The sequence below is a fragment of the Nipponia nippon genome, unplaced genomic scaffold (genome assembly GCF_047370975.1).
Source record: "Nipponia nippon isolate SJK-2023a ecotype South Korea unplaced genomic scaffold, ASM4737097v1 scaffold_4, whole genome shotgun sequence".
NCBI classification, from domain to species: Eukaryota; Metazoa; Chordata; class Aves; order Pelecaniformes; family Threskiornithidae; genus Nipponia; species Nipponia nippon.
In genome coordinates this window covers 84,916,731-84,941,290 of record NW_028262358.1, presented here as the reverse complement: position 1 = coordinate 84,941,290, position 24,560 = coordinate 84,916,731, and the positions used below count along the sequence as shown (strand labels likewise).

General features: G+C 38.0%; 1 long non-coding RNA gene across 1 annotated transcript in view; it reads right to left on the bottom strand.

Moving 5' to 3' along the window:
- Positions 1–17,255: 17,255 nt before the first annotated feature.
- LOC148053412 (uncharacterized) overlaps positions 17,256–24,560 on the bottom strand; it is a 118,719-nt gene continuing 111,414 nt past the window's right edge. Inside the window, exon 4 of the long non-coding RNA XR_015708980.1 lies at positions 17,256–17,378. This is a non-coding gene — a long non-coding RNA (uncharacterized LOC148053412). The remainder of the gene's footprint in view (positions 17,379–24,560) is intronic.

Sequence of the window (24,560 nt, the reverse complement as noted above, 5' to 3'; positions counted from 1 at the left end):
TGCTGCTGGAAACCTTGTTCATCTCCTACCATCTCTTCCCTTAGGTTCAGATGAAGTTTGAATAGTTTGAGAAAAGGATTGCAACCTCTGCAAAGAAGGCCTTGAGACACAGAACAGCAGTTCTCTTTAGCTGTGGGGAGAAACTCTATCTTTTACATGTTAATACACTGTTGGTGTGAGGCTATTGGCCTACACAAGCGCATGCTAGTTTAGACATATGAAATCATATGATAGGCAAGTGTTAAATGCAGCTGTAATTCCTATATCTACTTTTATTACAGGAAATCTTTGCCTCTTCCTTTTTCTTAAGCATTGGGAGTATTTTATTTTAATTTAAGTATCTGATAGTAGTGAGGAAACTGAAACTAATTCATGGGCTAAGAACATCCTTCATCACTTCTTGCTTCTTGTCAGAAAAACAATTCCCCACCACTGGAAGCTTGCGCCAGGAATTTCCCTGCAGGCCTAAGTTTCCACTGCCTTGGAACATCAAAATGCTGAACTTGCAGTCTGTAGAGAGAAGTTTCTTCCCAGAGAATGTGAAAGTCATCTTGAAGTGTTTTTTTTTTTTTTTTTTTTAAATCTGTATGTATAATATAATACAATACACACCTTTCTCTTCACTTCTCCTTTCTGCTGCAATTGCCTCTAAAAAGGTTTTGATGCACTTCCTTGTTGTGTGCAAGGCAGCTGCAATGTGTGTATGGCTCAGCTGGGGGTAACTGTGGCCAAATGATGTTTGTAAATATTCCTGTCAATAAAGCTTACTGCCCTTCAGCATCCTATTTGTGTGTCTGCACAACTTTGGGGAGTGAGATTTTATTCATGAGTATATTTGAAAGCGGGAGTATCAGGAAAATGAAGTAACTTGTTACGGAAATGTTTGTACAAAAATGTTCTCTCAGGATAATCTTTTAAAAGCTCTTTCTATTTTGTTGGTATAATATTCACTGAACATAGGCTGAGTTTTTGCAAATCATTTCAGAGTAGGAAAATGGAATTCTTCTTTTTTTTTTTTTTTTACTTTACAGAGTGCAGGTCACCCAGTTCTGGAATAGAAATTGTCCTGCATGATTCACAGGGGCAGTCATAAATAATGAGTGTTCATTCACCAGTTTGTGAATAAACCCCAGGCTAAAATGTAGTCATACATTCATTAAACAGTACAAAAAATATCACAGCAGAGCTACAGATAATTTACTGTTAAACTTTTCAGATAATTAATTTGTAAAATTAATTTCAGAAAATTAATTTGTAAAAATTAATTTTATTAGCTTTGATCTGTGTGCTAAGTATCCATCATTAAAACTTCAGTGTTTTATTTTGTTGTGGATTATTTTTGTATATTGCCATTAATGTTATCTATAATCCGTTGTTTAGCCAGATCAATTATCTCTTATCACTGATCCATTGCCTAACCAGATGACTTCCATTCTCTGAACCATAGATTATTTAGCTGTGAGTTTCTCTTGAAAAAAAACTGATGGATAAATGGCAAATTTGGGCCATAATCCTTTAAAGTAAGTTAAGATAGATTTTCTGTCTGCAGAATGACTTTTTACTGAATTCTTCTATTAGAAATGCTTGTGGCTGTACGTAAGTAGAAGTATGGAAACTCTTTTCAAATGGCAGTCAAAATTCCAGAGAAGAATTTAAGCCTAGAAACAGTCAGATCCAAATTTTTCCCTGAAATTATTTTCTTAATGAATGCTAAGTGTTTTTTAATGAAAAATGTCTGCTTCTGATGAAAGTAAAATATACTTATCAAATACAAAATATCTCAAATTGCAGTATTAAATCTGTAGGTTAAAATGGTTTTTTGTTCAAAATATGATTTCCAGATTCCTTAAAAAAAAAAAAAAGGTCAAAACTAGAAAAAAAAAAGACTGTTTTCTCTGGGAAAGAAAAAGATTTTTTTTTTTTTTCTATTAAGCTTCTTTAAGGAGTATAGATTTATTTCAGGTCCTCATTTTGCAGAGGCTCTTGCTGCTTTTATGGATGCCCCCTCTACAATTGGGAAGTGCTGCATTCTTCTAGAAAGCTTTTGAAAATTTCTCAGGAAAGATTTCCTGGTAGCTTTGCTACTTGGCAGAAAACACTTCAGGACTGCAGTTGTGAAACAAACAAAAATGTTGCGCGGCAGGATGAGGAAACTCTGGTTTCCAGTTTAAAAATGAAATAAATTCACATTTCCCTGCCTAAACATTTTGTTAGGATGATGCAGTGCCCCTAAAGTTACATTTCACTGTTCACCTGAAGTCTCAGGAAGCATGTAAATGTATGGCAGTGTAAGATTATCCTCCTACTTTCTAAACCCCACCATCCTTTCGTAACTTCATAATTCAAGATTAATGTAATAATGCCAGAACGCAGTGTGACAACTACAAATGACTCCCTGACTGTGGCACTTGCTTGTGTACAGGGGAGGTTGGGAAAGACTCCTAACTCAAAAAGACATTTCTTGTCATGTTTTCTGACAGTCATCAAGGGCACATCTTTCATGGGGAGCAACTGAGTAATGTCTCACTGTGCTTGTGGTGTTTGTGAGCAGGTTTGCAGAGGGAAGGAAGAAAGAGGAGGGTTTCCACTATGAGAATGCAAGCAAGGGGCAGGCTCTGCCCTCTCTCACGTAACTGTCATGGCCTTGGTCTAACGTGACATTTCGCCTTCCCATGGAAGGGCCAGGCAGCCCTGTTAGTCAGAGGGACCTTGGGAACCAGCACTTCCCACGTTTTTAAGTCCCCTGGGTCTTTATCTGCTGCTGAAGCTCCACCCTTCCCTCCCTCCCAGACGAAATGCAAGAAGACAGTGTCTCTCATCCTCTTGAGAGGGAGGGAAAGGGGCAGAAGGAGCATCTATAGCTCCCTGCCAAGTCGGAGAGATGGCTGGGGCCCAGCGCTCTGGTTCCCAGGCAGGAGGGGAGTGAACCATGCTCTTGCACACGTCACTCTTGCAGAGGGGTGGGTGGAAGATTGTTGAGAGGCTGGTCCCTAAGCCAAGAGGGTCACGAAGCCAACATGACTCTCACAGAAAAAGTATTATTAAAAACTAGCTGGGGAAAAGGCTTCCTAGCATTTGGCCTGCAGAACAGAAAATAGCATTATTGCTGGAGCAGAAGCAAGTATGAAATCCTGGAAAACAGTCATAAACAAGACATATTTTTATTAAAAGTTTTAGTTTCCAGTAAAGCTTGCATGACCTAGGTCACCATTACCATACAACGGTGTAAATACTGTTGAAGCCAGGAGTGTCATTTCAACAGAATAAATCAAGTAGGTAAATACTCACTGATATTGTCTAATTAATCTTCAGCTGCATTTGGTGTAATTTGCAACATATTCTTCAGACTTGCTGCACTTGTCGCTCGAAACCAGAGGTACCTGTGCTGCATAGTATGTCATCTGGCATAAATTTTCTGCAGAGTTCCAGTGTCATTTGCCAACTGTGACTGTTAACAAAATTCCACAAAATGTGAAGGACTCAAGAGAGTAGTGCAATATCATAGTACCCATTTTACAGATGGGGAAACTGAGATACAAGCTGGTGAAGGAACTGGTCCTGGGTAATCTGGAAGGTCAGAGAGAGCAACCCGAATAATACTGCAGGCCCCTTAGTTTTATTCTTCTCCTTGTGTTAAAACAGCCTCAGATAAAAGCTTCTCGATTAGAAAAGTGATATGCTTTAGCACTAAGATTAGAATGTTTTTCTGCTGCATGATTTTCTTAAAATAAAAACAAGATGATTGACTGAAATGAAGAAGGATTATATATTAACTCAGCTGGGAGACTCATTACATGAGAATGGAGATCTTACACAGGCATTTCTATTTATTATGTTAATTTACATGCCACCTATCCTGTGGGCACCCTGCTTCTCCCGTCCTACTTGGTGAACTCCAACAGGGAGGTGAATTGTGAAAATGATGGAGGCAGGGCTCAAACCTGTGTGCTAGGATGTGCTAGACCTAAAACCAAAACGTTTTCATTCAACAAAGGAAATATTTCATTTGGAAGATACCCCTTCTAAAGTAAAGCAAAGGGAGGCAGTGGTGAGGTAGGAAAGCTGTTCAGCTCTAAGCTGAATTGGGTTAAGTGTGTAGTGATCTAGATTCAGTAGGTTAGGTAAAATATTGGTGATTTCAGTGTCCCCTCGCCCACAGTAACAAATGGTTAGCAATTCCCACAGAAGGAAAAAAATCTGAAACAAATTCCTGCAATGGTGTCTTAGACTATGCGGGACTTTGCACTGTAGCTTATTGAGCTAGGTGAGTCCTGGGGAATGACTAGTTGCCTGGTCTGGCTGTCAAGTGTCTGTCCTTCACTTAGGCTCTTTGTTACAACGTCAAAATGCCTCTTGTGTAGACAGGCTGAGAGAGAGGGATTACTAGCACGGACACAGCACTGCAGTGGGTAACAACTATTTTCATCCCCAGCTAGGATCTCTGCATGGGAAGCGGGTAGGCTGCGTCAGCTGAATGCCATGAGCACAGTGTCAGGGGTCTCTGCATTGTGCTGTTGCATGATGGATATGAGCTCAACAAGCACTGGTGAAATTTCTGAATTCACGTTGCTTTCTGGAAAGACAATGACAAAATGCCTATTGACTTCAAGAGAAACAAATTCAGACCATAGGTCAGGGTCACAAAAAGTCCTGTGACAGAGCTGGAACAGAAACTCTCAGATTTCTGTTATTACCTTAATAAAAAAATCCATTGTTCTTCCCTTTATGAACTGAAGCTCCTCCCCTCCCAACACTTTTTTTTTTTCCTGAAGTATTTGGGGCATTTTATTTATGGTCCCAATTTACCTGAGTAGTTTGAATACTTGCCCATTTCCCAGTCAAATTTTCTACCTTTAAGCGATCCACATTATAAACTGCAACTATAACAAGGACCTTCTAGGGAATGGGGGAAGGTAGGAGGGGATGAGGTTGTTCATTTCTGTAGAACAACTGAGTGAAATCATAGGTTTTATTACACTTCATTTTCAGCCCTTACCTTTCTATGGCCTCTGCCTCCTTACTTCTATAAACTGGACCGTTATTGCCTCAAACCCTTAAACTGTCCTTTTAACCGAAGCTGCTTTACTATCCAGCCTGCACAGCATTCTCATTGAATCCGGTTTGTAAACATTCCTGGGGCACTCAGAGGACAAATGACTATATGTTTGGAAATACATTATAGAATATTTTATTTCCTATAGCTTAATGGAAATTTAGGATGGTGTCCCAAGAAGAATTTATTTGACAGACTGAAAAGTCTTTTCACCACAGAGGGCAATGTGTTGAGCATCAGCCTAGAGTGTACTTTGGGTTGCATGAGACTTCATTTGCTAAGCACTGCAGAATATAAGAGCAGGTTGGGGTGGATGTGAAACAAATGCATTCTTTACGTGAGCATATTGGACGTGTCCACTGGTGTGAAACTCTGGTTTGATGTGACCATGCTTTTACAGGGCAGTTCTGATAGCGTGCTGACTAATGACCAGATAAAGTAGGCATTGGTGTCAGCCAGGGCTGTAGCTATTTAGCTTGGAAAGCGTGAGGCTCCCATTTCAGAAGAGTGATTCTGGAACATGCAGAAAATGTTCTGCCCCATGAGAGGTGCGGGGGGAGAACTAAATTATGAGGCTCCAAAGACAATAACCTTTTTTTTCTCCACTGAGCCACCGTCCTTTGTGTGCGCTGCAGATTTTTTTACAAATGGCAATAAACTTTTATTCTGGCACACTTCTTAAACCATGCAAACTGCATCATGGTTGTTTAGGCATTGTACTTGGACCATGTCAGGAATTTTCTTATTAAATGATTTGTCACTGGAAAAATGCTGATTCCTTGATACAAAGTGTTTTGTGAAAGAATATCAATGCTATGAGCCACAGCCAAGACACAGAAAGCCTTTAATAGATATTCACCTGCTGGGCAGATTCCTTGTTACTTCATCTGCTGCACTGCTAAGAGAAGATCCATAAAGAAAACTATTATCTTGAATGCCCATTCTTACTGCTTTGAGATACTCTTGCTAGAAGACAGAATTAGTCCGAAGGGCACATATACAGAAAAAAGTATATTTTTTAACCTAACATTTTAACATCTGACAATGGCCAACAGTTTAATATGCATTAGCATAAACAGTTTTCAGTGACATATAAAACACACCAGTGAAAAATGGCATCTGTAAAGTGTTAGGTAAAAGTATTGCTAAATTAAACTCTAATATTTACATACATGCATCTAATAGTATGGCATCAGTGAAGATTTTTGTCCAACTTCCTGGCTCTCAGCAATTTCTGAACACTTTGTTGCTATGTTTGTCCAAATTTATTATTCTGCCTTTCTCCATATGAAGATTTCCTTGTTTGATCACAATCTTTGGATGCCTGAGAGTGTGACTGTTCTCTCCAACAAGGACATTTGGTTTTCATACGCTTCTGGGTGAGAACCTGATCTACTTTATTTACTCTTCAGAGACTGTAAATATCCTGAACCTGAACATTTTGGCTGTTGTTTACAGCTGAAATTACTCTATTGTCACATATACAGGGCTTAACCTCTAAGACTGTGCCATGATTTGCACCTATTGGACTGTATTAAGCAACTGCTTTTAAAGTTGGAATTACACAGCAATTAATCTTTCTTAAGAAATCCTTTTGTTTCAGTGTTTTCAAGACTGTGTGTGTCTTTTTGTTTTTCTACCTGAAACACTTGCCTGTCCTTTGTTAAGAATATGTGCTTGAGCTGTCACATAAAGTCAAACTTACAGGGCCCTGGCTGCTCTGGAAAAAGCAACAGTAATTCAACTAGGGACTGAACATCCCCTGAAACATGAGAGCTCAGATGTCTCCTGTTATCAGCTTATCAAGCTCAGAGGAATCTATTGTCCTCACTAATTTATCCAGGTTTGTATTGCAGTAGGTGTATTTTCAGTGGCAAAGTTAACTCCTTCTGAAGGTTTTCCTGCTCATTTCTAATACACCTGTATAGAAAGAAGCATCAGAATTTATATTTTCTATACTTCTCTTTAATCAAAATTTTACAGGGGACATTTATCAGTGGTCGTAACAGCTTATGATGATACAGTTCCGTTTATTGTGGAAACATTTACATTGTGTTGGGGCCTTAACATACTTGAAAAAAAGCTACATGGTAATAGTGAGCCACAGGAAAGTGATACAACCTCTAACAGAGCTTGTCTAGAGCAATCCAAGGAAATCTCAGTAGGGGCTGTTGTGGCTTTCTCCACACCTTGCCTTTTCTTTTCTCAGTCTGTTCCCCCTCCCTCGCACCTTCGCTGACAATTGCCTGACACCACAGCAATTTGCTTCAGAGAACTAAACAGGTAGAAAACTGTTCACAGTCTTTGCAGGTAGGCTTTCATGGCTTTAGTGCCCATGGGGTGGCTAAGTGAGAGCCCGAGCAGGCACAAGGGGCAGGGCAGGAATGTGTGGCAGAAGGAGGGAAAAGGCAGGAAAGGTTTATCCTGGTTTATCTACAGACATTTGGGATAATTTGCCTGGCTTGTGGTCTGCTCTTGTTGACCTATTTCCTGTGGTCCACTTGGCACTGCACTACCAGTCAGATTTGGCACAACCAGACCTCCAGCTACCAGGTTTCTCAGGAGACTCCATGATCTGTTTGCCATCCAGTGAAGTCTGAGGCCCATACACTGCTTAGCCAACAAACTCAGGTAATTCCCTGTCATACCAAGGAAAGATGACAGTGGTGCTCAGCACCAGTTGAACTAACTCTTATCAACCCCCACACTCTGCTGGCTCTTGAGCGGCATCTGGGAAAGATGGCTATAAAGAAGGACCTGCAGGACCCCTTCCTTTGGCACCAAGTTTTCTTTCAGCCTCCTAACCATGTCTATACTAGCTAACTAAACAGGACCATGGTACAGACCCAACCACTACCAGTTTTCCAAACTTAAATTTCTTTCTTGTTCTTGGCAGTTTGTTCCTGGGTCAACTGGTACTCTCATAGAAAACACCTGGTTACCTTTCAAGGTCAGCATAGGCTATGTACCAGCTACACACTGCCATTCCCAGTGTGTGATGAGGATGAGCCCAATGTGTTTCTGAGGGTGATGAATGCGAGCTGCTCTGTGCCAGTCATTCTTATGACTAGAGAAGGGGACGTGGCCAGTTTTAATCACAGGTGCAGCCCGTCTTTTCTGGGGAGGAGAAAACGATGTGTCCGTGAAGGTGTCCTGGCTGGCACAGCTGAAATGAACTCACTGCTCCTGGGAAGCGCCAGAGCTATCGTATGTGTGCAGGTCAATGTCTCTGTTGGTGTCCATTGCTGCAACAGGAAAGGGGTTACAGCACACAGCCCTCATCTGCCTCTTTGATGAGTGATATGGCTTGCTAATAGCACTTTCTCCTTCCATAATTTTAAATGGCTTTTCTTTTTTCCCCTCTTTTGTATGTTTAATATAAAGTCAAAAGATTTTTCATCGTGATGATTGACACATGACTAAGCAGTTTAGATCTCTGTACTAGAAATCCCCAATCTTCTTCAGCTGCTTAATACTACAACAAAATCACATGAACCCTTTTCTTTCTTTAAGCCTATTTATGCCATTCAAATTAATACAATAAATCTTGGGAGGCTGCTTAAATATAAGTACTGAGAAGCATGACTATTTTATAGGTATTTTTTTTTTTTTTTAAATACTGTATAGTAGCTTTGCATGTCCTTCCAGTTTTTGTATATTTGCTGGCCAGAGTTGATCAAAAAATGGAAACACTGTTTATGGATATTTTTCCAAAGAAATTTCCTTTGGGTGTTTCTGGTAGAAAATTAATGGACTTGGATTTTTTTCCCAGCTTTAATGTATACTTGCTGTTACAATTCTGACTTGCAATTCAATATACATTACTCCAAGTTATTCTCGATCGCTTTGCTACAAAATTCCTTTAGAAGAAAAAGCATTATTTTTAATTGGTTAATTTATTCCTCTTTCTTAGATTGTATTGATTAATGAACTTTATTTAAAAAAAAAAAAAGTAATAGAATCCCTGCTTCCTGCCTCTTTCTCCCTTTTGTTGCTTTTAACTCAGCTCTAGTGGAAGAAAATTTAACGAAGAACCTTCTGGAGTCACACCTCAATATTTCTTACCTTTGATTATGCAGTATCAAGTGAGAAAGACTACACGGCATGTATGCAAACAGAACTGTGAAAGGTCTGTAAAGTGTATGGCAGAAAGAGAACAAAAAAGCTGTTCTTGTTCTGTAGGAATGCAGTCCAGACTGTCACTCATTCTCTGGCTGAATATGCAAATATATTTTGCTGTCTAAGAATTCCCTTTTTCTTTTTATTGGTATTACTTATGAAATGAAGTAATGCAGAGTGGCTAAAATCACCAGAATGATCTAAAGGTGTTCAAGGCCAAGTCCTGTACTGCACTGTGCAGTCAATTATTCACGGCTTCCTATAAAAATTATATCCAGTCATCAGATCATCTGACTAAGATAATGAAGATGGGCCTTAAAATTGTCTTGTTACATTGACAAGGAAAATAGTTATTTACTTTTTGACAAATTTAGTTGAAAATTGCCCACATCAGAATTCTAGGGCTCTTGATGCCCTACAAGACCTATAAGGTAACATACATACATGATTCATGAGCATATATAGATTAGGATGCCTGCTTATTACTGAGCAAGCTGGATATTTACCTTTTAAAATTCTGATTTGTGGGATGCACTCAAGGCTCTGCTTAGATGAGTGAAGCAGACTCTGTGCCACATATGCAGGGAATTTCTTGTGCAATAACACTGTAGATGTCACAACAGCAGCACAGCATATTTACTTGGGTTAATATATGTTTTATCTAATCTCACATAATCCAATTGCCTTCACCAGTCCTGCAAACTTCTCCAGTCTAGAGCATGGGGGTTTGAGCACTCTGCCTCACCTCTCACATGGATATCACATCCTGGAAAAATATTCACTATGACCTTAAAGACATTGGGAGACAAACATAGTAGATGATGAGGACAAGATCTAAAAAAAAACTTAGATGGAATATACATGTATGTCTATGTGTTAACTGTCCATCTAGGCTTTTTCTAGGTTTATCCTAAGGTAGGACTAGCCATGTGCCCCTGAAGATATCCAGAAGCATCCTTGTTTTGACAGAGCTAAGTCATTCCATGTCCACCTTAGTGCCAGGTGTCCAGGTAGACTCTGCCTACAAGACATTCTTCAGCATCTTGAGATGATGTTCACAGGGAGGATGCTCCAAAAAAACAGCTAATGCCACTACTTCCTTTTAAAAAAATAAAGGAGTTACTGTGTCTCTTTTTGTAATGAACAGATAGCTAAGCCACTGTTAGAGATGCAAGTTCAGGTTTAATTCCATCGCATTCCTTAAACACACAAACCCACACCTCAAAATGTCTGTCAATAGAATAAACCTGAAGAAAGTAGTTATGTTGGCACTCACCATCTCTCCTGTTGAAATGACGCAGAAAATAGTTTAAGGCTCAATTTAGAGGAAGCATATGGGTTAAGGCACTCACCTAAAATAAGCAAGACCTGGAATCTACTCCCTGTATTAACTACTGCCTGTACCAGTGTTTATGTAAATTATATACAGTGCTATGTGTGGCAGCTGGACCCTCCTGAAAGAGAGAAAAGAACTGACTGCCCAGTTCTCCATACCAGTGGCCCAGAAAGCAGGGTTAAATTTTGACACGTGTGTCCATGGACTATGTAGGCACTTCGGTTTTTTTCCTCCTTTGCCAGCTGCCATAAATATCCGCAACATGTAGTCACTGCAGTAAGATCCACAATAAAAGGCTGGCAGGAGAGATGTCTGGAAAGGACACAGATGTGTAAGCGTTTGTTTGTGCTTCTGCCTGTGAAAGGCGCTAAGGGTAGTGGCTGCTGCTTTGTGGTGGCTGCTGGGGAAGAGACTTGCATGTAAACATTCAGGGAAGGAATCAGCCAGATCACTGGTTGATTCAGGATGCCATTTTAGCTTGATCATAAGGGATTAGGCAGAAACACTTGGGGTTTTTTTTGCCTAACTGATGAACAGAGGAGATCAATAAAGCCACAGGTTCTCCACATTAGAGAAAGGTGCTGTAATTGTGTATTAGAAGCTGACTTGGAGAAGAAGTGGGCATGCTTTGGTACAGTCTAGGGTGGTTCTGGAATTTAAATCCTCACACATTATAGCAAGTTTTCCTTGTGCCCATGAAGGCAAATACATGAAAAGTTACCTGTGGCAATGCTCTTCTATTCCCTGTAGCAAAATAATGTATCCATAAGAATCCGATCCCTTCAAGGAGATTTTATACCATTAATTTTATTGCTTTAAACATTTCCAAAAAAAGCTTCTGGTTACAGTGTACATCCCTTTTACATACACCAAAGAATGGACTGTATGATACACAAGCAGTTTGGTCCTCCCTCTGCCTGCATTTGGGGACCCATCAAACAAGTATCTGTCCTCTGATTCTTTCACTTTCCACTTTTGTAGGCATTCAGTGGAACATGGATATCTATTTTAGCAGGCATCAGCAAATATTATTTTCCTCTGTCAGGTATAGGTCAGTTTTTTTACTTTTTTTTATTGACCTGTATTTTTTCTAGTAGTGGGAGTTTTATTTTTCTTGGAAAAGTGCCTCAAATAAAAGTGGATATTATGTCTTACTTGATATTTGCCAGCCCTTCCAATATAATATCAGCTGTGAATTGTGTTCAGTTGTTGCCATCTTAATGGCCATCAACAGAGCTATTAAGTAAGATTAGACTTAACATAAAGTTATGAAAACTTTGGATTTAGAAAAATATATGACCCTCTTTCTTACAGGTTTATTTTTTAGTTAGAGATGGCTGAATAAAGAACAGCATCAGAAAAGAATATTTCAGGTAAAAGAAGGCAGGATAATATTGAATGGCTCTGCATTTCTACGGTTTCTGTTATTTAAAGAACAGAACATAGTTTTCCTCTTTGCATTTCCATGATACCAGAAAGAGCACAGAAGCAGATTAGCAACCATGTATAATAGGACTATTTTTCTATTAGAGAGTTTTGAGACACTGAGTTTGCAATGCCACAGAAGCCTGTAGATGGGTAAGACCACATGGTTAGAAGTGGCCAAGTGTTTGGTTTTGATTTTACTTTTTACAATAAATAGATGTAAATATGAAAAGTTCCTCTCTGCTAATACTGATTTCTTGCAGAGGCAGTGCTGTAATTTTTTAAAAAATACTTCCATGTGATATATAAGAAGGTGATAAAGACTAGCATCTCTCCTCTGTGAAAAATAAAGACAATCAAATTTCCAGAATAACTTATTTAAAATATCATGCTCTCAGTGAAATCAAGGGACATATTTGTATACTTCCTTCTCCACTTACCTATAAGCTAAGTATTTAGATCGTTCTCTTCAAATACTATGAAAAATGTGTCCAGCAATTTCCCATGGTTAAGTGACCATGCAAATTTGTATATCAACACAGTTCAGATGCATTCAACAGAGTTATATTGGTTTATAGAAGCTGAAGATTAAGTCTCATTATTTTTAAACGTAATGTTATACACACAGCTCATGTTAACAGTAGGTTTTGGAAATACTTACATTTTCACACTTTTTAAAAGGGAAAACAGGACTTTCAAAAGGACTTAGCATTGCCTCAGTCTCACTGAAACCAGTGAGATTTTACTTATGTCAATTAAATATATCCAAAGTTAGATGAATGCTGAGTGCTTTAGATATTCTTATTTCATACCTTTTCTGTGTGCAGCAGATGTATTAATTAAATGCATGGATACTTCCTCTACATGTCCTACATCCTTTCAAAAAGACTGAGAGGATCAGAAAACAAAATTTAACCTATAAACTAATTTGCATGCAATCAATTAGATTAAAACAAACAGCTAAAAAGAAAGGGAAACCAGGTGATAGTGACAAGGTTCTCAAAGATCGGCAGGACAATTTCTCCCAGTCTTTTTATATGTAGTTGTTGTGGTGTGAGATCATTCTTCCTTCCACAGAAGCCCAGTGAATGTTCACCAACTATTACTTGAGGAATGGGGAGCATTTGCACATAGGTAGGAGTTATCTTTACTGTGAACCCAGTCACAAAAGCTGAATGTGAAATATCTGGTTAGGTCACTTAACCTATGTCCCTCCAGATGCAAGGCTCTTCTCTTCAGCCAGGTCTGCCCTATAGCATCTAAGAGCAGGAGGAGACTCCTGTGTACATCATTCCTTGGTTTCTATGAGAGAGAAACCCAGCTGACAGGCTAAAGGAAAACAGTGGTGATTGTCAACATATTCCCCTATCCGGGTTACAGAGATGGCAGAACTAGAGTGAACGTAAATATATAGAGAAATATATTTTATTTCCTTTATTGTTTCATCTGCTACTCTTAATTTGTGTGTGATTGCATGTGACAGTACTGTGTCTGAGGAGAAAAGAATGAGAGTATATAAGCAGGAGAATGAAGACTTGGAGGCAGTCTCCCTTTTTAAAAAAATCCTGGACTTGTAGAAATTCTGCAGTTTTTTCCATTTATGATGTGAAGCCTGTAACCTCTCATCAGGAGGACAATTCTTGAGAAACTTCATCTAAGTAAGTGAAGTGTGATTTATCAGAAAAGTATATATTTCAGAAGGGGATTGCTCTCTAAAAACGCTCCTCAGGGTCTCCAGAGTAGTGTCATCTAACAGGACACATCCATACCTTCCTTGTGCCTCTTAACGCTTTCACTGATCTCAGGTAACTCAGTTTTCCCCCAGCCTCTTGGTAACCTTACACACTTTGAAAATGACAGTATTTTTGTATTGACTATTCCCTGCTCTTCCCCTCTTGTGTGCAGTCCCCAACAATGCCTTCATTTGAAAAGGTGCTGATGTGACAATGCATAGACCTCTAGGAAAAAAATTTAACTGTTCTTATTGACTGCTCTCCCAAGCAACCTAGGTGCGCATAGCGTGTAACATTTATTTACAGTGGAATTTCTTTTTTATTTTAACTGGGTTAATTCCTTGTGATTGATTAGCACTTTTTAGCCGTAGAATAAGGTGAACATATGCCCAGTTTTCTTCTTAATCATCATTGTTGTCTTCTCTTCGTTTTTTCTAGGGCAGTTTTAATTCAGCTGAATTTGCTTTTTCCCCATTTGTTACTGATAGACTGCTTTCAGTGTGCTGACTGTAAACATTCTTTTGGAATGCTGCCTGGTTTCTCTCTAGAGCCTGATGTAAAGTCTTCAAAGTAAGATTAAGAGTTGTTTCTTCATTTATTTATTTATAAACAGTGTCTTCAAGAAGGGGAGATGGGTCTTTTATTACATAGAACCTGAATTTCTAGTTCAAGTCTTCTAAAGATGCAGGCTCATTGCATCTTTTATTCAATAGAAACAGAATTTTCCCATTAGTTCTAGAGGGATCATCTGCTAGAGAGTGCAAGAATCAGCAAAGCTGCAGTCAGTTGATGTTTTTCATTGCTGGTCTTATTAAATGAATATTGATTTTATATTTCATGAAGAAATGCAGAATAATCTGGAAAAGTGAGGATGCTCTGTAGATTATCTGTCATCCCAAGGGTTGGAAGTGGAAAAGTACTCTGGAGTGAGTGTAAGAAATACTTCCCGATTAAGTATTGCTGTGTACCATTCATCTACAGTCAAACTCATCAAATATATCTCCTGAAGTCTTCAAATATTTTACCTCAATCTCATTATAGTTAATAAAAGCTTTTCCTGGTGGCTACAGAAAAGTACTGAGGTTTGAAGCTGTGTTAGTCTGAGGAACAATGAAGTTTTATTTTTGATTCAGATCTCCAAAATGTATGTGATGAGGGTTTGCAAGGCCATTCATAGTTATCAGGTGTTTAGCTTTTCCATTTAGAAGTCTTAGAATTGTCTGTCAATGTGAATAAATGATGCCCTGGTGTCTCTCTGAGGCAGGGAAAAAGTATTCCTATGGGGCAGTGCCTCAGGGATGCCACTCATATTTTGGGGTATGACTGAGCAGGATTCAGTTTGAGTCGCTGATATTTCAGAATCTGCATTTAAGCATCTGAGCATGATCAGCAGAGTCAGAAATAAAATGCTGGTCTCCTCACTCCTAGTTATAACTTGGTTAAAACACCAAGGCTTGTGTGATGTTTATTACTGTCTTTCTTTTTTGTAGACTCCAAAGTACATGATATTACAAATACAATCGTTTTAAAAGATTACATCAAATAATTTTAGCTCTAAATTACTGATACTTTCTTCACCTTTATCTCCAGTATAATGAAAGGACTGTATGGTACAGGAATAGATTGCCATAATGGAGAGGTTTACATGTTTTAAAGCAGCCTTGCAAATCTTTTAGAATTGCCAGAGAAAATGAAATACTTAGCTAATAGATAGGCCTAATCCAGCAGCTGCAGAAATCAGTGTGCATGCTGGCAACACACTTTTCACCAGAGAGCAAGTTCTGCCTGAGGAAACTGCAAAACCAAATAAGCAAAAAGTTTGGAAATGCTTCTGAGAATTGCAAGGAAGAAACATAAAATGTAGAATATTAAAAGTGAAGCTAGAAGCAGTGCAAGCTCATTGTTTTTATTTGTAAAAGTAAGGTGGAAAATAAATAGCTACTGAGGATGGATAGTGCAGTTCTGAGCTCCAAGTTAGGCCTGTCAGTGAACTATTTTCTGAAATTTTTTAAAAGATGATGATGATTTGCTGAAAGTATATTTTTAAAGAAGAAAACTGTTAAATCCAAATGTTATATCAGTAGAAAAGTATTTAAAAGATCAAAATATCACATTTCCTTTAGGCAGTTTTGCAAGGTCTCTGGCTTCCCAATTTTTTTGTCATTCAAAATATGAGCAAATTGGAACAAATTTAGACGGAATAGTTTTGAGTAGTTGGAAGAAAAATTATTGTTGTGTCCCAAACCCCATTTTTAACTCATAAACATACATGCAGTTTTGAGTTTTTAGACTAAGTTTGACTAAAAATTTTGCAGTGCCTTGAAGATTCTGAGAGGTGAAAAAAAAAAAATGTTTTCAGTCCTGCTTAAAATAACACTATGTGGGCTATTTGTGTGCTAAATATATATTACCTAAATCTTAGCTGACAAAATGAAACTGGTCCATTTGTTTTATTTAGACTGTGATATTTATCAAAAGAGGTGATAAAGACAAGGTTATAAAACTTGAATAGAAGTACATGTTTTACACTAAGTGTTATTGAGTCTCAAAAAATTAATGATATCTTTATTTATTGTAATGTCTGGGAGAGAATGAAAGATTTTACAACTATTTTGACCATCACGCTTAACTGAAATGAGAATATGCAATTTTTCTGTAAGAGTAAAACAGATGGAGGCACTATAATATAGTTGCAATTTTGCCTGTTTTAATTCCTCTTTATAAGCCTGAATCTCCACCTCATTACCTAACATTAATGAATTCATGCCACACAAGGTTCAGCTAAGGGAAACAATAAAGAAATAAATGCACAAACTAAAGCAGCAATGAAATTATCATCTGAAGAAAAAACTTACATGATTCACCATGTCAGTAAAGGTACAGGAATAATTGGTTATATGGATCACTGCTTCTGCTGTGATGTATCAGAAATCACTGGATCAATCTCATATACACACATCTCTGGAGTGAGCGTGACTAGGAGAACAATTGCTTTCCTGCAAAAAAACCCTGAGAACATTTGTCTCCATCCACTGGCAGTTTCATAAATAATGTCACGTCTTCAAAACACATGGATTAAATCTTTCATTTTAGACTACATTCAGCTATCTCTGTTAATGTGCCGAATCTCTGCAATTCTGTTAACTTTAGCAATGCAGGCCATAGTTATGGTGGATACTAAAAAATGAAAACATTGTAAATACAAAAAAAGGGTGAGAAACATTATAAGTGGGTGGGATTGACCTTGCAGATGACTGTCTTTTCTTTTAATTTCATTGATGCCAGTAACCTCCTGGTTTAGGCACCAGTCTATGTACTTCTAACATAAGTCAGAAGGATAAATCCAGACTTGGCCTTCTTGACTTAGATGCTAAATGTGAAGGCCGTAAATATGAACTGACATCCCAAGCCCACTGGATTGCCTCTGGGTTTGCACGTGGCAATATGCTGCTTTAGCTCCTAAAGAAAACCGGAGCTGAGAATTACACTTCAAGTGTTGTTCATCATCAGTGCACAATATAGACAAATATTCTTTCCTTCACCAGAACCATTACCTTCTACCTTACAGGGCACGCTCAAAATCACTGGGCTGACAGAGGCCTCTTTGGTCTTCTGAAGTTACAAGATTTGCATTGGGAATGCTTAACTGTAATTTGCTCTTACAAATCTCAGGTCTGTTAGAAACTGGAGTTGAAAAGATGGTTCCACGTGCCTGCAAATAGAAAAAGAAATAGCTCAGAACAAGCAGAAGGGGTTAGTTTTCACTAAAAGTCATAGCAAGGTGCTCACTCCATTTCACAACTCTCCCATGAACTGGAAGAAACAGTTTTTGTCTATAAGTAATGTAAGAAAGGAGGCTGAGTGCTTTTTTAGAATAGCTGTGTAGACAAAGCAGCAGAAGGTAGTCAAATCATTAATACACATGAATTTTTTGAAAGACCAGTGACTGACTCATTAGTAAGTTATGTGGCACTTGTGTGAGTTTGTGTTAGACTTTACTTACCAGAGTTGTAGAACAGCATTACAAATAGTAGCTGAAACTGTGATTTACACTTTTGTTACACTCCTTTCCACCTATGTCCCAACGTGAACCCCATTCTAGTGAGTGTGTAATGTAAAAAGATCAATCAGCTAAACACAATTTAATTTTAACACTGTTCCTTGCAGGCTCCATAAATATCTATACATTCAAAAGGTCATGGAAGAGTTGTTTAAGATGTAAATTACACATCTACTGGCTATTTCGGCATAATTTTAAAAATAGCTGTAAAAGGCTTGTGATGAGGGGTACAGAGAAGCCTAAAGGATTTTCTGAGTCTTTGTTTGTACTTTGTTTTATTTTGTGTAAAAGACCGTAATGCAAGTATTGCATACCATCTAAGTGGTAGTAAAGACTGGCAGTAAAAGCCATTGCAGTATTTAAAAACTGGCAATTAGTTCAACACGTGATTTTTGTTTTCTTATCAACAAGCACATGATAAACAAGGGAGTAATGAAAGAGGTTCATGAGACAGAAGGTAAGAGCTAAAATGAAGGATCAGTCAAGTCTGTCAAAACTTTACGTAGTATGTTTCTCTTGCTGATGCTATTTATATTCCAATTCAGAAATAAAGGGGATTTCTCTCTCTCTTTCCCTCCCAGGCTAGAGCAGAACCTATAGATTGTTATATTGCCCTGTGTTTAACAGCTGCACAGGAAACCCAAAAGTTGATTTTTATGATACACCATTAATTTTAATGCAGAAAGCATCTTTATTTCTCTAGCAGTAAAAAGTCACCCCTTTTTTGCCACATTCACTCAAGTCTGTGTCAGTTATTTCATATGAAGGTCAGGTTGCATTTTAAATTCATTGCTATCATGAACAGATACTTGAGGTACTACAGTAGTCCCATGATCTTATAAGGTGGGCACACTGGCATGTCGTACACCAAAGTGGTTTTAGAGAGGAATGGCTGCCCTTTAGTTCCACAACCATTGTATCTTTTTCTGATTTACATTCAGCTCTTGTACACACTTTCTGCAGAAGCACTACATAATTTAGTGTAGGGAAGAAAACACCAGGCTAGCTCTACATACGGTAAAAATCTGGTTGGTGTGTGTTATTTTTTTCTCTGCCTAGAAGAGGATAGGGAGGCAGAAGGAATGAGATAGGAACATGATTATGTCTTGCCATTCATTTGATTTTTTTCTCATCATGAGTATGTTCTTTCCTTATGACCCCTGCAAAATGGCCTTACCATTAGATGGTAAGTGAACAGACCTCTCTAAAAATATAACACTTTAACAAATTGTTTAGCAATGACTGCATGCAGCCATCAGGCAAAAACACTGATGAGGATGACAGAATTTCAATACAGAATGTGAAAATATTAAAATAATCTGAGGATTGACTGGAAAAGAAAAGCCTGATTAAATTTTCTTGATAGCTTCTGAGGCAGAAAAGAAACCAGACGTCTCTGTGTCTATATTTATTACTGGAACCTCTGTTCATTCTTCCTGGCTACTGTAATAGAGGGGGGATATTGTCTCCTCTTGGGAACTGAGAGGCTCAGCCTAGAAGATATTGTCACTGTTCTGCTATTGAGTCTGAATTTCTGTTTTTGAGAGAGAATGGGAAAAGTGTTCTCAACCTTTGCCCAAAACTAAAAATAAACCTGCTAACTATTTTCTCCCTCTTTGCAGGGATTAGAAGCACTGAAATACCATAAAAGAGGCAGTTTTTAACACTCTGAAGTTCAGGCCAAACAGTGTTAAGGGAGATCAAGTGGTGTCTAAACCTGATTCCTAGAAGAAAAAGAAGTGGAAGCATTCAGATAAGCATCCATGTTATCTTTTTTATTTTAATTAAAACAAGCTTTTTAATGTTCACTGACTAATTCCCATCAAACATAGTTTAACAGCCATCTCAAACTTTGTCTGCTAATATCTGATGCTTTTTCCTTTCATTTTTATGGTTTCACCAAACCTTTGACACTAGCCAAAAGTGGATGAATAGAGAATGGATGAGACATAAAATCTTACACTTCAGCTTTACAAAGTTTTTATTGAAGGTGATGGTGAAGGCAATGGGAAAAACAGTAAATTATCTAGATAAATGCCAGAATATCTGCTAAATGGAGACAAAATTTTCTAAAACAGTTTCTTGTTTTCTGTTGAATAAAACTTAAATTGAAATCTAAGCCATGTAGGGTAGGACTCCGTTCTGTTACCTGTAGGCATGTACAATGTGGATGACTAATTTGAGGCTGATGCTCTCCGTCTAGACCATATGAGATATATACTTTACTCATCATTTTTACTGGTCTTAAGTGTAAGACTGTTACTAGTTTTAAAGTGTAAACCTGCCCTTTACAATATAAAAAGAGATTGCAGTGAGTAGTTGAGACATAGGAGAGACCCTACTATAAACATCTGCATTTGATGAGATTAATCTCTCTTATGATACCTATTTGCCAGGGACCTGCTGCACACAAACTTTAAATCTCTCAGGACTCTGTTAGCAGCTGAAAAAGTAGCCATTTTATTATCTCTATAGGGAAGACTAAAGCCACATCTGTGTTAGCATTTTTGTTGTTGTGACTATGCCAGTTAAGGGATATGATGTTTATTGACATTTTTATACTGACAAAACGAGCAATATAAGCAACTATATTCACAACTTCAACTTTTATGCACATAGTCAGCATAAAATGCATTGGCAAAATATCACTTTTGCTGGCATAAGATGCACCTCTGCTAGGAGGAATTTTCAGTTCATTGAGAAGCTGCTTATGATGGAGACAAGAGCTAAGACAGGGTGATGATAATGCTTTCTCTAAAATGTAGTTTGTCATGACTGTTTTGTCCTGGATTTGACCACCTTAAAATATTCTGTCTGATAACATTTGATTCCGCTTTGCTGAAGGAAAACAAAACAAAACAAGAGATATTGACAGGTCTGGGAAGCAGCGTGAATGAAATACACAGGGAATAATATCCTTCTGGAAAAATTTTGCAAAAAACCATTCAATTTATTAACTGATTCTTAAAAGAAAGCATGTTAGACTATAAAAAGGTGAAATAACACTATGTTTCTGGAAAAAAAATCAGAAAGCTTTCTGGTCTTCTCTCCTAATACCGAGCTAGTCTCATGTTTTCAAATGTTGCTGTAATTTAATTATGGTAGGATTGAATTTATGGCGTTACAGGATTTCAAATTTTTAAAATGTAGAAATCCACCAAATCCTGAATAAAGTGAATAGAGCCAGCTCTGATCCTTTCAGCCACTATTTGTTATTACCATAAGAAGATGGTAAATGTGCTGGGACTGTTGTCTAACACTGAGGCTAGCTGCACAGAGCAGTCGCATGTCCATACCTTTAAACTCTCTTACTCTACAAAACAAATGGCTGTACGAAAACTGCCTGTCAGATGTGGTCTCTAACACTGGATTTGTGCCTTTAGCCATGTGTACAGCGCTTGCTGTCTTGAGCCAACACGGTGTCATGGAACATGTTTAAACAGTATAACCGTTTGGGTACCAGTATCCAACATGGAGCTCATTAATTTTACCTAGCAGTTTTCAAATATGTGTTACTATCACGAGAAGGATTTCACATGAAATGATGTTTCTGGACTTGGAGATCTTGCAAACAACAATAATAACTCTTTCATACCTGTAGAGACAGTTACACTGTAACAGCTACGGAAATCTCTGTTTGGACAATATACATGTCGTCTTCCTCATAGTCCCAAGTGTGCAGAATTTCAGGTTTTTTTTCTTCAAAACATGGGATGTGAGAGAAGCTAGGGATAATTGGATGTAAATCCCAGCACATGCTATGAAATCACACAATAACGTGACACAGGAAGAAAGTTAGCTAAATGAAAATGTAAAAGCAATTGCAGGTGAGTGGAATATGATCTGCCTTCCAGCACTTTGCCAATATGCTAAGGTGATGTCACGCCTTTTGGGCACAATGCCATCAAAATTTTAGCAGTTAAAATGATTAGAATTTTCAGATTCATGTCTCACAAACAAACAAAACCAAATAACTTTCATACATATGAAACAGTAGTTACATTTTTCCATTGACATAGAAGGAGGCCTGCAATATAATGTCTTCTTGTCTTTTCTCCTACAACATCCCTGTGTTTTCTGTAGAAGCCTGAATGATTCTTTCTCTGTAAAATTTTCGAGTTCTGGTTGATGTTATTGTGGGATTTCTCAGCTTTGGTAATAACTTCTGGTGAATAAAGAGTCCAATATTTCTGAAATAGTTTGTGTACAAGCTCCTTCTACTTTAAGGACAATATTAGGTTGCTGGTCATATGGGGTTTTTTAGGTGGAAACACCTTACGGCAGTGGATTAAATACAGCTTGCAAAAATCAGAGATAGTTCTGGATATCTCTGTGGAGGGCTGGCATTTCAGCACCAGGAAAAACATCTAGGGACAAAAGAAGAGGACATAGATACTGGCATATAAACTGTAGAGACTCATTAAGGCACAGGGGAAATGGAAGAGGTGATGAACAAACAGGTTTCATACTAGAAAATGAGTAAGCAGAGGAGAAGATGAACTGCTTAACATGACCATCCAAGGTCAAAATGGAAGATCTGAGATGGAAGGAAGCTGTTCTTAAAATGGCAAGCCATAATTTAGAGGAGAAGCATCGCTGACAACCTTGGAGAATGTGCAAGAGTGCTGGGAAAGGAGAAGGGTGAGAAATCAAAGTCAGGGATAGTACAGATATGCACATTTCTTATGCTACTAAATAGAGATTGACATAGCTTCAGACTTCACCGTGTGCATCACGCCTGTCAAATGTGCTTGAAAATGCTAAACTGCAGACAAGACAATTAATTCCCTCACTGGGGTTTGAGAGACCTTCTTGCAGATATGGGAATGGAAGCAAATAGCACTATATTGAACACCTACACACCCCAAAGCCCAAGTCAGTGGTTAAAATCTTCCCTTCCCTGAGAAATTAAGGGCAGGTGTGAGTCTGCATTTGGCTCCCCTCACAGCAGTATCTATCAGGGAGAGGTCAATGACATGTGTAACAACCTGCTGGCCACTTATTCCTTCATCCAACAAGGTTCTGCTCTTCCTATAAACTCACAGCTCGGAGGGGTACAGTTGATTGGCTTTCCTTCTGTTCAGTTCCTCTTCTTTGATTTACAGCAGTCTCCCACACCCTTTTCATAGGTCCGTTTCTAACTTCAATGATAAGGGATTTCTTTGTGTCCAATTAGTGAGGCTAGTGTATCAGGCTGGAACTAGATAATTAAAAGAATGAAAAGAGACAGAATGACCTTGGCTCACAAACCTCCATGGGCAATTTATAAAACTTTAAAGATTTCAAGAAAATGGATTAATATTATTTTATCTCTTGCTCATCAGAAACAGGGTGATTGTTCTTATATAACTTCAAGACTTCTCTAAAATCAAGAAAAAGGTGAATTTCTTTTTTTTAAACTGTCCTTTTCATAATTATGTATTTCTAGGATAAAAATGCACTTTTCAAGTTTCCAAATGAGGGGTTGACTTTACTGTATTTTATTTAAAAGCATATTATTTATTTTGAAGGGACAACAGGTATTATGTCTTGCCTGTTAGCCAAAACTCTATGAGTGGCACCATTCTTATGGTAAATCCAGAACAATGGAAACCATAAAAAGCAGGAAATCCCATGCCTCATTTTATCTTGCCTGCTCTCACAAATTTTTTTAGAAGGAGCAAGAGAGAGATGTGTTACCTGAGGTGAAAGAAATGTTGTGGTATGGCTCATATTTTGCTCTTCCACTTATGCAATTTAAATAGTGGTGTATTTCTGCCTTTAGCAAAGAATAAGCGGCTGATTATACAAGATGCCAAAAAGTAATAGAGGAGGTGTACCTTTTAGGCTGGAAATTCCTCTTACCTAACTGTAACCACCTAAAAAAGAGAGATGCACTTTAGTTATTTAGGCTTCAGTGATAGTCAGAAGAGGGACATAGGCAGAGCTATCAGAGCTATCTTATCCAAGGGCTAATAGCAAAAAGAGATGTCGGGGAAAGACTCTTTAGACATGCCCTTCTCTCTGCCTGGCTGCTTGTCTCTCTTTTGATTATAAACATAGCCCAGATGGCTAGCTTAGACTTGATACATAATTTTTGTTTAGTTCCCTAAAGTTAGGGAAGATAAAATCCACTGGAAAACTAGGCTGGTACACCACTGTATTTGCATACAAGTTTAAAGAGATATTTTGACGAATGGAGTGTTGGTAAGTTTTCTTATAGCCATGAGTTTGAGCTTTTGTAACTAATTTTAAAAAAATAAACACATAACTAATAAGAGTAATCTCTATTTATCAGATGTGTAGGTCAGCAGATGTCAAAGAAGGAAGGAAAATACTTATTACTGAAGACACATCCTTGGCTTTTAGGTGCCCTGAGTTTCAGGTAGTATTGGATTATTTAGTCTCCGCTTGTGTGTCCGTTTGATTTCAGGTATAATGTTGTGCTCTAGTTGCTGGGCTAATTTATTTGTCTTTCTTCTATGTATGTCTCTCCTTTGTGTGTGTGGGTTTTCATGTGTGTATGTTCATGGGATGAAGTCTGCTCAAAAAACCTAAATCTAGCTATATGGGCTGAAAACAGATAAGTGTAAACTTAAATATTTCTCTTCTCAAAAAACAATGAAAAGACCAGTCTCTGGGTCTTTACTTAGGAACTGTCTGTTATATGAAGGTGTTCACATTTCAGCTGCAGAGGAATGGAATTTATCCACTTGCAGATAAAGCACTTACTTAACTCACAAAATTAAATAGTTTTATCCTCTTAATTCCTTATAAAGGCCCCTGAAAATAGATAGGGTGCTAAAATGTGATTCCAAAAATCAACATTAAAATATTCCTGGCTCTATTTAGATG